The sequence below is a fragment of the Miscanthus floridulus genome, chromosome 15 (assembly GCF_019320115.1).
Source record: "Miscanthus floridulus cultivar M001 chromosome 15, ASM1932011v1, whole genome shotgun sequence".
In the NCBI taxonomy this organism is placed as follows: domain Eukaryota; kingdom Viridiplantae; phylum Streptophyta; class Magnoliopsida; order Poales; family Poaceae; genus Miscanthus; species Miscanthus floridulus.
This window is the reverse complement of record NC_089594.1, coordinates 57,754,013-57,767,524: the sequence shown is the minus strand read 5'-3', so window position 1 is coordinate 57,767,524 and position 13,512 is coordinate 57,754,013. Positions and strand designations below refer to the sequence as shown.

Here is a 13,512-nt window from a genome sequence, read left to right as displayed (position 1 = left end):
CAACATATTTCTCTTATGGAGCAAGGGGTGCATAAATATGGAATGGTGGTTGCATACTTCTAGTGTAGAAGTAGCATATCTATCTACATGGAGTGTACATGATCTTGATCAAAAGGTATGACAAGCTTCTCTACTTAGATAAACAAGGCTTGACAAAGCTCAAAACAAACAATCAACTTTTTGTGTAGGCTTATCATATCAGAAATCGTATATTTGGCTCTAGTAGGAATTTTTCACCACTGAGAAACTTCTAGCAAGGGTTTTATCTTTTTGTAACAACAAACTCCAGGTTGTCTCAACTATTCCTTAGACAAGTTAAAAGGTTTACTCTAATCTTTGCCACAACGTGTCTCACAAAAGCCTATACTTGGTTCTAGCATTTGCAACTGTTGATAGATTATCGTCGGCAGTCCACCGAGGGGTATCCCACGATGGTAGATTTGTCGGTGGGGATGCGCGTAATCAGGAACCGGATGGTGACACAAGGCGTAGAGACAGCGATTTAGACAGGTTCGGGCCGTCTGATCGACGTAATATCCTACGTCCTATGTCTTTGGTGTATTGTATTGAATACATGATGTCGAGTAGAGGACCCCTGCCTCTTCTTATATACTCTGGAGGGGCAGGGTTACAAGTAAAGTATCCTATTTGGTACTATACAATGTCTTGCGGTGCACGCCGAGTAGCGCCGTGCACACCTTGATCTTGTGGGTCGGGCCACCTCCGATGGTGCGGCCCACATCTTGGGGGCCATACCCCCACAGTTAGTCCTCAAGCCTGACAGTAGGTGACGCAGTCATGTGGTGCCTAGGTCATAAAGTAGAAGACCAGCCGAGCAGGTAGCCAGTCCCTGAGCGTAGCCTCGAGATGAGAACAAGCACATTCACCGCAAGGTGAAGTGTGCCCACTTAGTCCCCGAGCCTGCTGGAAGATGAAGAATGAATCTTGTAGCAGGGTCAAAGAAGTCTGAAAGTTTGCCGACATCGTCTAACATACGTGTATCAAGACCCCAGACGTGCTGCCCAAGATCAGCACCCTGATCCGAATAGCATGGAGCAGCTTGATAGCACACCAACGAGATGTAGCAAGATCCGAGCAGCAAGGGAGTCCCCGGCGTCGCTGGCGATGACCGAGCACCGAGGAGCGAGGAGTCCCCGGCGTCACTGTCGATGACCGAGCACCGAGGAGCGAGGAGTCCCCAGCATAGGTGGTGATGTCCGAGCACCGAGGAGCGAGGAGTCCCCGGCGTAGGCAGCGATGTTTGAGCACCGAGGAGTCCCCGACATCGCTAGCGATGACCGAGCATCGAGGAGCGAGGAGTCCCCAGCGTCGCTGGCGATGACCAAGCACCGAGGAGCGAGGAGTCCCCTGCGTCGCTGTCGATGACCGAGCACCGAGGAGCAAGGAGTCCCCGGTGTTGCTGGCGATGACCGAGCACCGAGGAGCGAGGAGTCCCTGGTGTCGCTGGCGATGTCCGAGCACCGAGGAGCGAGGAGTCTCCGACGTCGCTATCGATGACCGAGCACCGAGGAGTCCCCGGCGTCGCTGGTGATGATCGAGCACCGAGGAGCGAGGAGTCCCCGGCATTGTTGTCAATGACCGAGCACCGAGGAGCGAGGAGTCCCCGGCATAGGCGGCGAGGTCTGAGCACCAAGGAGTCCCTGGTGTAGGCGGCGATGTCTGAGCACCGAGGAGTCCTTGGCGTAGGCGGCAAGGTTCGAGCACCGAGGAGTGCCCGGCGTAGGCAGCGAGGTCTGAGCACCAACGTAGCTGACGACGTCCGTGCGGTGAAGTGTGCCCACTTAGTCCTCGAGCACGAAGAATCCGAGGGCCGAGGAGTAACCGACGTAGCTAGCGATGAAGCACGAGCGGCGAATAGTCCGATCAACTGGTCAGTGACGGAGTCCATGAACCAAGCGGTCCGACCAGTTGATCGGTGGAGAAGTCTGAGCACCAGGTGGTCCGATCACCTGGACGATGATCCTGCAATACAAACATGTAGAACGGGTAGTACATGATGTAAAAATAAATAAACTTCGGAGAAAAATCAGCAATGGTGATGAAACGACGTATGCAGTTCGGCGCTCAGTTGGCGTGAAAATATATTTATGTTTAATATAAACTGCTCAAACAGTTAGTGTGTAGCTGAGTCTCCAGCCCTAGCTAGCCCATAGTCCTTAACGTCGAGCGTGGAGCCCGTGCACGTGTAGGAGGAATAGGCATGACCAAGGAGCTGCTGCCGACCGCCCATAACGCAGAGAGCGGAGCCCATAGCACGTGTAGGGAGGAGCCGGAGACAGGGCTGTCTCTAGAGGCGTCCGAGCTTCAACGTGACTATTTGAGGGTTCAGAAAATCATTTGGAGAGCAAACATGGAGAAAACAGTTCGGAGAAACAGTATGACGATATACGGAGATTGGAGAATATTTAGAAGAATATTAAAACGTGACTTAGCTTTTAGACAGAATGTCGGGTCAGCGGCGTATGGCGTTATCTGGTCAGCGATGCAGGCAGCTTGCTTGCAGCTCGGCGGTGACAAGGGATGTCAGTGAGGGCCGCTGAGGAATGACGACGAGACAACGGCAAGGGCCGTCGGCGAAGGATGTCGGCGAAGACCACCGAGCGGTGACGACGAGTCGATAGTAAGAGACTTCGACGAAGGATGTCAGCGAAGGTCGTCGAGCGGTGAGGACGAGTCGACGGCGAGGGACATCGGTGAAGGCCACCGAGCGGTGACGACGAGTCGATGGCGAGGGACGTCAGCGAAGGATGTCGGCGAAGGCCGCCGAGTGGTGACGACGAGTCGACGGCGAGGGACGTCAGCGAAAGATGTCGGCGAAGGCCATCGAGCGGTGACGCCGAGTCGATGGCGAGGGACGTCGGCGAAAGATGTTGGTGATGGCTATCGGTGAAGGCCATCGAGGGCAGCGACGGTGAGTCATCGACGAGGGACATCGGTGAAAGATGTCGGCGAGGGCTGTCGGCGAAGGCCGCCGAGGGCAGCGGTGATGAGTCGTCGACGAGGGCTAATGAGGGCAGCGGCGGCGAGTCGTCGATGAGGGCCAACCAGAGCAGCAGTGGCTAGTCATCGACAAGGGCTGACGAGAGCATCGGCGGCGAGTCGTCGACGAGGGATATCGACAAGAGCCGACGAGAGCCATGGCAAGTCATCAACGAGGGCCAGTGAGAGCGGCGACGGCGAGTCATCGACGAGGACTGATGAGAGCAGCGGTGGCGACCTCGGAGGTGGTTCTGAGATCGGATCTGCTGTCGCAGGGGCTGGTGTAGCAGCGATGAATCGTCGTCGTGGACCGGGATGGATCTCCATGAGATTGACGACGAGAACGCGTTGTTGATTTGAAGTCCATCTGGCTCGCCATGGATCAAGCGCACACCCCTACCTGGCGCGCCAACTGTCGATAGATTATCATCGGCAGTCCATCGAGGGGTATCCCACGATGGTAGATTTGTCGGTGGGGATGCGTGTAATCAGGAACCGGATGGTGACACAAGGCGCAGAGACAGCGATTTAGACAGGTTCGGGCCGTCTGATCGACGTAATACCCTATGTCCTGTGTCTTTGGTGTATTGTATTGAATACATGATGTCGAGTAGAGGACCCCTGCCTCTCCTTATATACTCTGGAGGGGCAGGGTTACAAGTAAAGTATCCTATTTGGTACTATACAATGTCTTGCGGTGCACGCCGAGCAGCGCTGTGCACACCTTGATCTTGTGGGCTGGGCCACCTCCGATGGTGCGGCCCACGTCTTGGGGGCCATACCCCCACAGCAACCCACAAAAGTAGTCAACATAAGATGAACTCTAATTTTGCATGCTCAAAACTTGAAAAGTAAAGGGTTGTACAACAAGCTTTTGCAAAGTATCATAGAGCAATTATTCATCATTTCCAAAAGGTATTTTAACATCAATTTTCAAAGCAAGAGTGTTTAAGGCAGCTTTAATGATTCTCCTGTACAATGGTTATAATAGCATAGTTGTATTCATATTCTATTGTCATTGTTATGCTACTATTATTATTGTATATATCATGCATTTTTGTCAGTACAAAGAATTAATGCAGTTAAAAGAGAAGGTATGAATAACTTCATACCAGAGCGGGAGAGGTTCTCCCCCAAGCTTGCCTTTTGCGGAGGTTGGATTCTTCTTCTCGAGGGGCTCTTCTTGAATCTTTCCTTATTTATTACTACTACTATGATAATTTATTACTAAGCCTATTTATTATGAGATTTATTTTATTGAAATATTTTTTTCTTTTTTATATTATTATGAATGTTAGTACTTCATAAGTACCTTTATTGAAAATGTAAACAAGCAATGCAACTAATAACATTACATGTAATGCAAAGTTGAAAAGGGAAATATGCAAATGCAACATATACTAAATGCAATGGAAATGTAGTAAAAGCATACCTTCTAGTACTGGCTCATGGCTATTCTTCCTTGCGCGGAGGTTCTTCTTCCTTGTACAGGAATTCTTCCTCCTTACTTTCTTCAGAGATGTTCACAGGATTAGGCGACAGTGATGTAGATGATGTTTCCTTCTTCTTGTGCCATGTCCCTCTTGGCATTGGCTCATTCTTGCCAGGCTCTTCCTTCTTCTCAATTGGCTTAGGCTTTCTGGTTCTTCGCTTCTTTGGTTGCTTCTTCCATTCCTGTTTCTCATAAAAGATAGGCTTTCTAGAGGCAAAAGCAAATGTTTCTTTCTTTCCATCTAAGTGGAATTGATTTCATCTAGATGCCACATATATACAAGCATTGGCGGTATTAAGGAATGGATAACCAAGGATGAGGGGTGCATCCTTGCTAATTCCCAAATTTAAAACTACAAAATTAGTGGGAACGTAAGCATCTCTAATCCTGACCAGAAGGTCTAGAGCTATTCCTTCCACATAGCACACTAACTGATCAGCTAGTTGCAAATAGACAGAAGTTGGAGCTAATTCAGTGTAAAACAAGTTTTCATAAGTTTCCTTAGACATTATGTTTACACTAGATCCAAGATCACAATTGCATTTTCAAAAGTATGAGGACCAATAGAGCAAGTAACAATAGGACTTCTAGGATCACCTTTCTTAATAGGAACACCCCAACCATCTAAACCAAAATCATACCTTGATGTGACGAGGTTGGCGGTCTCCATGAATTCTTCGGGCTTTCTAGGAATTCTTCCGTTCTTAAAAGATGGGACAGCAGCTGCTAATTCTGCTAATTGAATTTCTAGAAACTATTAAAGCTAAGTTGATTCTTTATAGCGGAAGAAAAATCATCCAATTGAGCATTTATGTTTTCCAACATCTTGTCATTAGCATGGAGTTTCTTATTTATACTATCAGTCATTCTACCTTGACTATAGATAAGATCCTTAAGGAAATGATAACTATTACCTTGATTACTTGGACGTTGCGAATAATTATTGTAATTATTACCTCCTTGGTTGTTGGAGCGCTGATTCCATCCTTGATTTTGAGGACAAAAATCATTGTCATTATTGACAAAGTTGAGGTCTTCATGGTGTAAGGAAAAAGGACCCTATGCCCATTTACTTTGGATTTTGGTGTTTGATGACCAACACAACCAAATTGGACTAATGAATTTGCACGTAACTGTTTTGTAGTTCAATAGGGTGCAAGACATGACTTGTACGAAGGCGACATGATAATCCCATGATCAACATCATAAGCAAGACCCTAGAAGCACAAGATAAGACACAAGATATCCAGCATAGTCCAAGCACAAAGATGGAAACCAAGCCGGATGTAAGATCACGAAGAAACGAGCTTGGCAGAGGTGACTGGATGTGGCCCTAATAGGGATTGAACACGTCTGATCAGTTGCTTGGCAACAGTAGGCGTCAGCAGCTATGACCGAACGTTGAGCGAAGTAGTGATCGGATGCACCAATGACACTGTTCTTCATCACGGCAATGTTTTTAGCGTGACCGAACGCAGCGGCACTAATCGACCAGACGTAGGAATTGCAGCGTCTGATTGAGTCCAGAGAGGTTCCAAAGCAGCGCCAGCATGACTGGACGCATCCGATTGTCAGTGACCAGACTCAGCGCCGAGTTCGATCAACGCGCTAGCTCCAACGGTCGGGATGACTAGACGTGTCCGGTCAAGACGACAACAACGTCCGGTCAGTAGCAGAAAGCTAGGTTTCGTCCCCAACGGCTACTTTCTCAGTGGGGCTTATAAATAGACCCCCAACCAGCCATTTGAGAGGTGGAGCTGAGGAAACATACCAAGGGTGTTAATACATCATTTTAGTGATCTCCACTTGCATAGTGCTTAGTGATTCATTAGGTGATTAGCGTAGGTGCTTTGCGAAGTGCTTAGGTTGATTAGACCACCGCTTATGCGCTTTCTCTAGGTTTAGGCCTAGTGTTTAGTGAGGTTTGCATACCTCGTATACATTGCTTGCGCGCACCATTGTTGTACATCGGAGGGGCTTGTAGTCTTGTGAGATCACACCAATCGCGTTTGTGGTGTGGCCGCCACCGTGTACCAAAGGGAACAAGGCTCGCGGCGGTTCGGCCCGAAGCTTGATAGTGAAGATGGTGGGGAGCATCCAGGAGAGGCTTGCTAGAAGGCACATCAGAGACCCACTTGCGCGTGGGGAAGGCCCGAGGCTATCCACGGAGTTACCTGACCAGGAGCTTAGCCCTTATGAGGGATTCCTTGCGAGGGGCTCCAATGAGGACTAGTGGAAAGCTTGCGCGCTTCTTGATACCTTGGTAAAAATACTAGAGTCATCGATGGGAGTTTGCTTATCTCTACATTACTCTTTAGCTTCCGCATTTACATTGTTGGCATAACTCCTTTTGCGGTAGAGATAGCAACACACTAGCAAAACCTTAGTTGCATATTTAGATAGTTTATCTTTTGCATAGGTTTTTGCTAAGAATAAAAAGAGGCCATAGTTTAGAGTTAGAATTTCAAGTTGCCTAATTCAGCCCCCCCCCTCTTAGGCATCACGGTCCCTTTCAATTGGTATCAGAGCAGGTTGGCTCAATTTGGACCTTTGGCTTCACTGCCGTTGAGCCGACGCTATTTAGAGTGATTGGGATGGATACATCTAGGCCTCCGCACTTTGACGACACTAACTTCCCCTACTATAAAGCTAGAATGGCTTGTCACCTTGAGGCGGTAGACTTGGGTGTTTAGAGTCACTTGTGACAGGATGAAACCTATTAAGAATCCCGATAAACACACAAAGAGTGAAGAAAAAGAAATTAATTTCAATGCTAGAGCTAAAAATTGCTTGTTTGAATCTTTTAGCATGGATGTGTTTAACCAAGTATTCACTTTAAATACAGCACATGAAATTTGGTTAAAACTCCAAGAGCTCCATGACGACACAACTAATGTCCGTGAGTAAAAACATTGTCTAGCTAAACAAAATTATGATTCCTTTAAAATGAATGATAATGAGCTTGTTCGTGATATGTATTCTCGTTTGAATCTAATTATCAATGAGCTCCATTCAATAGGATTAAGAAAGCTAGATGATGCAGACATCATGAGGAAGATCATCTCCGTGCTACCACAAAAGAAATATGCAAGCATCATCACCATCCTTCACAACATGGAGGCTTTGAGCACCATGACCCTGGCCATAGTCATTGGCAAGATAGTGGCATTTGAAATGTCATGCAACATGGTTCAAGAAGAATCCTCTTCATCAAGCAAAGGCAAAACTCTCACATGTAGTGAGAAAAAGAAGATAAAGGGCAAGCGAGATGAGACAAGCTCAAGCTCAACTCCTCAAGTGAAGATGAAGAAGAAGATGAGGATGATGATGATGATGAATCAAGTGATGATGATCAATCTTCCTCCTCCACCTCCGACCTTGATGAACAATCTATCAAGCTTATCAACAAGGTGGAGAAGATGATCCAAAAACTCAATGTCAAGGGTGTGCCCATCCAAATTCAAGATTTCATCTTCACCAATCAAAGAAATGAGCAAAGAAAAAAAGGATGCTATGGATGTGGTGAGTTGGGGCACTTTGTGGAAGTTTATCCAAATAAGACCACACCCAAGACAAAGAAGAAGACGTGCAAGGACAAAGCCCTCACATCAATAAGGTCATGGTATGATTCTTCAAGTGAAGAAGAAGACCACCACAAGAGGAGCGGGCACAAGCACTCATCATCAAGCACCTCACGTGTGTGCCTTATGGCATGAGGTAACAAAAAGCCTATCCCTAGTGATAGTGACAATGATAGTGATGATGAGCTACCTTCTTATGATGAAACTGTGCAACAAAATCTTAACTTTGCTAAAGTTTGCACTAGTCAACAAAAGAAGCTTGAAAATTAAAAGAAAAACTAGATAGCTCACAACAAGCTTATGCTACTTTGCTTGAACAATATGAAACTTTTGCCAATCTTAATATGGAGCTATCTATTAAAATTGAGCAACTTGAGACTAGTGCAAACACAAATAATTGCACAATCAATGATGAGCAACTTATAAAGAAAAATGAAAAATTAAAGGAAAAGTTAGCTAGCTCACAAGATGATTATAAAGGTTTGCTCACTAAAATGGAAACCATGTGCAAACATTGTGATGAGCTAACTAATAAAGTTGCTAATCTTGAAGCCGTTGATACAACCCCCACCGAGGCACCTAAAAAGAAAGGTTCAATCTTTGACATGCCTAAAAAGGATGCCTCTACTTCTTGTAATGATTTATATTTAGACTCACCCTTGTGCAACCAAGTTTGTGTTGAGAAAATTGTTGTAGATACATGCACACAAGAGGTTGTAATGGAGAATAAGCAACTCAAGCAAGAAATGGCTCGCCTTACCAAGGACTTGACTCAAGTAAAAGGCAAAATGGAGCAAGCCCAATTTTATCAAGATAACACCATCAAGGGAGTGAAGAAGCTTGATGAAGGACAAACAGTGGTTTGCTACATGTGCCACATGGAAGGTCACAAAGTCCTATGAGTGCAAGGTGAAAATGGGGGAGGAGCTAAGAAGAAAGAGAAAAATAAAAAGGAAACAAGCAAGCTCTCCAACACCTACACCAACAAGGTGGACAAAAAGGCCTCCACACCTTATCCCATGAAGAAGAAAAATGACAATGTGGTGGCCATCAAGGTGAACAAGCAAGCCAGCAATGGGGCCAAATGCATTTGGGTGCCAAAGGAGATCATTTCCAACATGAAGAGCACCAAGAAGGTTTGGATCCCAAAAGGGAAGTGAGAAGTTCGATGGACTTCGGGAAATTTGGAGACTTGGCAAAGTATGGGTGCATTTCATGGTGTGCATCATTATGGACAAGGTAATTGCCAAGTGGGTTAGTGAATACTATGGACCCAAATTCCCATCCCCATGTTAGGTAACTAGATTTAATTTCTTGCAATTTCAATTAGCATCTAGTTCCTTTTCATGCCTAGGTTTGCATTTGCATGTTTAATCTTTTGTCTTGCATACACTAGGTATATCTTACGGTAGGCTTGCTCGGTTTCACTCTTAACCCTAGGAGCAAACCTACATGGTTTAAATTGTTTAGGAGCACGGCACATAGCTTGTTTTACAATTGCTTATCTAATATGTGCCAAAGTCCAAATTGTAGATAATTTCTCCTAAATATCACTTTCGAAAATGATTCTCACATTCATATGATGTCATCTTTCAAGTGGTATTTTTTATTCTAAAATCAATGTGCATGTCTCCTACAAGTATTCCATACTTGTGTGAACAAATTTAGGGTGAGGTTACTCTACAAGTAGGATGTTTTGAGACTAACACCTTTTCAAGCTTATCATGTGTGTAGTAGTCTCATTGCAAGGAAAATGGAGTCCCCGGAGTTAAGCATCATACTTCAAATATCCACCACCTATTGCAAGTGGTATAAATCAAATTGGATTCCACATGTGGTATTTCTAAGCCGATATCATGTTGATTTCACTTTGGTGTTTATATGCTTTCTTCATGCATTATATAGATTAAACTCCCTTGAGTATTAATTTGCCAATTATGCATAAACTACATTCTCCATCATATGTATGCATATATTTAGGGGGAGCTCAGTCTATGTAATTTGAGAGTCAAATTTTGTGACCTATTCCACCACATACAAAGGATCACAAAGTTTGACCCTCCCTTGTGCTACTAATGTCTTCCTTTTTGCTGTTTGATTCCAAAGGGGCAGAATTTATAGGACCAAAAGCAAGTCCGATCATAATAATTTACAAGTGGTAATGGTCCGAGAAAGGGAGGATAGTGGATTATGGAATTAGGGGGAGGCTTAAATCCATAATGCCACATGGGGACATTTGCAAGGGCAAGATAAGTTTCTAAAGATGTTTACATGTGGTATCTTTTAGCATCATATAACCTTGCCCTTTGCATTGCATCCTAGCAACTAAATAGTTTTTAAATTCCAAAAAAAATATTATTTGCTTGTTTTGGTCGTGTTGTCATCAATCACCAAAAAGGGGGAGATTGTAAGGAAAATGGACCCAAGGCCCATTTACTTTGCATTTTGGTGTTGGATGACCAACACAACCAAATTGGACTAATGAATTTCCAAGTAATTGTTTTGTAGTTCAATAGGGTGCAAGACATGACTTGGACGAAGGCGACATGATGATTCCACGATCAACACCATAAGCAAGACCCTAGAAGCACAAGAGAAGACCCATGATATCAAGCATAGTCCAAGCACGAAGATGGGAACCAAGCCGGACACAAGATCGCAAAGAAATAAGCTCAGTAGAGGTGACCAGACGTGGCCCTAATAGGGACTGAACATGTCTGATCAGTTGCTCGGTTACAGTAAGCGTCATTAGCTATGACCAGACGCTGAGCGAAGCAGTGATCGGATGCACTGATGACACTGTTCTTCATCACAGCAATGTTTTCAGCGTGATCGGACGTAGTGGCACTGATCAATCGAACGTAGGAATTGTAGCGTCCGATCGAGTCTAGAGAGGTTCCAAAGCGGCACCGGCATGTTCGGACGTGTCCGATCGTCAATGACCGGACAACGCCGAGTCCGATCAATGCGCTAGCTCCAATGGTCGGGTCGATCGGATGCGTCTGGTCAGGACGACAACAACGTCTGGTCAGTAGCAGAAAGCTAGGTTTTGTCTCCAATGGCTACTTTCTCAGTGGGGCTTATAAATAGACCCCCCAACTGGCCATTTGAGAAGTGGAGCTGAGGAAACACACTAAGGGTGTTGATACACCATTTTAGTGATCTCCACTTGCATAGTGCTTAGAGATTCATTAGGTGATTAGCGTAGGTGCTTTGCAAAGTGCTTAGGTTGATTAGACCACCGCTTATATGCTTGCTCTAGGTTTAGGCCTAGTCTTTAGTGAGGTTTGCATACCTCTTACCACTCGGTGCTTACGCGCACTATTGTTGTACATCGGAGGGGATTGTAGTCTTGTGAGATCACACCAACCGCGTTTGTGTTGTGGCCACCACCGTGTACCAAAGGGAATAAGGCCCACGACAGTTTGGCCAGAAGCTTGATAGTGAAGACGGCGGGGAGCATCCGGGAGAGGCTTGCCGGAAGGCACATCAGAGACCCACTTACGTGTGGGGAAGGCCTAAGGATATCCACAAAGTTACCCGACCAAGAGCTTGGCCCTTGGGAGGGATTCCTTGCGAGGGGCTCCAATGAGGACTAGGGGGAAGCTTGCGCACTTCTTGATACCTCGGTAAAAATACCGGAGTCATCGATGGGAGTTTGCATATCTCAACCTTACTCTTTAGCTTCCGCATTTAAATTGTTGGCATAACTCCTTTTGCGGTAGAGATAGCAACACACTAACAAAACCTTAGTTGCACATTTAGATAGTTTATCTTTTGCATAGGTTTTTGCTAAGAATAAAAAGAGGCCATAGTTTAGAGTTAGAATTTCAAGTTGCCTAATTCAACCCCCCCCCCACCTCTTAGACGTCATGGTCCCTTTCACATGGGTCTCAGGGCAGAAATTGCCTAAATCTCCGATCTCTCCACAAACTTCACAAGTCATGTAGGTGTCCATGGCTTGTACAGTTTCTTGGGCACTCATTTTCTCACAAATTTCTAGTCTCTTTGCGAGCAGATTTACCTTGGCTGCAAGCATGTCAGCATCTTTAAGAGAATGCATACCTTGTTTGTGGGGCTGTAGTCATTCATCGCTCCATCCTTGGTTGGAAACCATCTTCTTGATCAATGCCTTGGTATCTCTGACATTAAGCAAAAAGAATGCTCCTCCTACGGTAGCATCTAAATGGCCCCTATCCAATGGAATTAAACCATGGTAGAAGTTCTGGATCAAAAGCTAGTCTTCCATGCCATGGTGTGGGCATGCGGCGACATACTCTTGCATTCATTTCCAAGCTTTGGGAATTGACTCATCAGCTTACTGTTGAAAGCTAGAGATTTTATTGCGAAGAGCATTGGTCTTACCTATCAGGAAGAACTTAACTTGGAAAGCGTTGGAACACTTATCCCATGTATCTACAGCGTTGCGGTTCGAGTAGAACCATTCTTTCGCTTTTCCCAACAAAGAGAAGGGAAAAAGACGAAGACGTATGGCCTCTTGGGTCACTCCCTTAATGGTAAAAGTACTATAGATCTCCAAGAAATGTTGGAGATATGCATTAGCATCTTTGAGGGCTTTACCACAGAAAGGACTAGCTTGCACCATTATGATCAGTGCAGGCTTAAGCTCAAAGTGAGTGTCTGCATTGATGACATCAGGGCCAGTGGCTACATTAGCAGCCAAAGGGGCAGAAAACCTATGGATCGTCCTATTGGCCATGACCGTGCTAGGAAGAAAAAAAGATAACTAAAAGGAAAATGAAAAAGGAAAAGAAGGTTGCTAAGATGAAGACCTAGCTAGTAGAACCTAACAACAAATTGGTAACATGCACCAGTTGTCTTCCTTGGCAACAGCGCCAGAAATGCTTGTTGACACTTCTTAATGTCGCTACTAGGTTTATGTCCCTAGCAACAGTGCTAGAAATGTTTGTCGATGGTTCATATGTGTGTATATAGGAAAGGGGATTCCGCAAGCACACAGAACTATCATGTAGCACTTCGCTTGGTGAGTACCAAGTGTCAAATTTATATTTTCTAAAAGGAAGGCAGGAGGACGTGTTGGGAAATGTGGTTAGGTAGACTAGGTAGGTAGGTTTAGCAACACGGGGGTGATGAGGGTAGTATAGATGATGGACAGAAAAAGATAAAAAAAGGTATTTGATCACACAGACAGAGGTAACTAGAAGTGTAGTGTAGCTGAGTGTAAGAAGTAGAGTATGTAATCTTAAAGCAACAAAAGTAACTTAATCATAGTGAGATCATCCTTAGTACGTGGGGCGTACTTGCGTTGGATTTAACCAAACACGAAGCACAACGAGCCCTACATTTTCATAACTAGACCCAACATGGTGGAATCTAGAGGAAAGGCAGCGTTGTCACCACCTGCCACTACCACAATCTATCCGGGGATCAAGCCATACCTACAAGCAAGATATAGCC

General features: G+C 45.3%; 1 non-coding gene across 1 annotated transcript; it reads left to right on the top strand.

Moving 5' to 3' along the window:
- The first annotated feature begins 12,320 nt into the window (after positions 1-12,320).
- Positions 12,321-12,429, top strand: LOC136509702 (small nucleolar RNA R71). The gene has a single exon (XR_010772450.1). It is a non-coding gene; the product is annotated as a small nucleolar RNA R71 (small nucleolar RNA).
- The last annotated feature ends 1,083 nt before the right edge of the window (positions 12,430-13,512 follow it).